This window comes from Anomalospiza imberbis, chromosome 1, assembly GCF_031753505.1.
Source record: "Anomalospiza imberbis isolate Cuckoo-Finch-1a 21T00152 chromosome 1, ASM3175350v1, whole genome shotgun sequence".
NCBI lineage: Eukaryota > Metazoa > Chordata > Aves > Passeriformes > Viduidae > Anomalospiza > Anomalospiza imberbis.
Window position 1 is genome coordinate 74,053,372 of NC_089681.1, and position 1,110 is coordinate 74,054,481.

General features: G+C 39.6%; 1 non-coding gene across 1 annotated transcript; it reads right to left on the bottom strand.

Moving 5' to 3' along the window:
• Positions 1 to 538: 538 nt before the first annotated feature.
• Positions 539 to 635, bottom strand: LOC137465408 (U6 spliceosomal RNA). Its single transcript, XR_010994639.1, has one exon. It is a non-coding gene; the product is annotated as a U6 spliceosomal RNA (small nuclear RNA).
• Positions 636 to 1,110: the final 475 nt, after the last annotated feature.

Here is a 1,110-nt window from a genome sequence, read left to right on the forward strand (position 1 = left end):
TCATGGTTTGACACTGGCGCGATGCCAGCGCCCCCATGAAAATATACTTTTCTAAATAATTGCTGTGAGATGTGATCAGGAACAGAGCAGAGCAGGCCCAAGCTTAGTAACAAAGAAAAGAATTTTATTAAACTACTACTACTATAAAAACTACAAACACTAAATCCTGGATGAAGACTTTCCAAAACACCCTTCCTCCTCCCACCTAATTTCCAAACAAACTTAACAGTGAGACACCACCCAGGATCCTGATCAAGTTGCCACCCTTCAGATATTCAAATACTCAATCTTTCAAGGGAGACAGGAGTCTCTCCTGTGCCACAGACTCCCCAGGAAACACAATTGCCACCCTTGTGTTTCCATGTCACACATGGCAACCGCCCAGAGAAAATCTGCCCTGGTGACACTCTCCTTTCCATGTCACAGTGCTCTCACCACCGTGCATGGACAGACTGCTCACAGGGCTCCTTTAAGGATGCTTTGCCATGGACCAAAAGAGACAACAGTTCAGTTTCTCATTTTGGGACTACAGTCCCCCAAAATGGAACGCTTCACAAATTTGCGTGTCATCCTTGCGCAGGGGCCATGCTAATCTGTTGCATCGCGCCAGTGTCAAACCATGACACAAAATCATAAACAAATTTTACTTTCAGTCTTACCACAACCTGTTATCTCCATTGTAATGAATTCAGCGATCATATTAAGGCCAAAGCTGAGAAACATGATTTTCAAGCAGCAATTTGGAAGTTTCAGAGCCACCTGTGAGACCCTTTGATTTTATAACACTCACATCTGAATGCTGAAAGACAAAAATTTAATTGTACATAGATTACCATATTTTACTCTAATGTATGAATTTCATATATGCCACATGGTTTTTCTGTGTTCCATATTAAAGAAATAATAAAAGGAAGCATTATTAGGTGGATGCATCTCATTTAAAGAGCTTCACATTATAATTATGATCAGTTGAGGGAACTCCAGTTATTGTGCTGATAACAGTGAATAAGAATCCATCAGCATTTGGGAAGGTGACTAATAGATAATTTTAAATCTGAAGAATTTGTTTTCAAATATATTTACTAAATTCCACATATACTGCACCAAAAA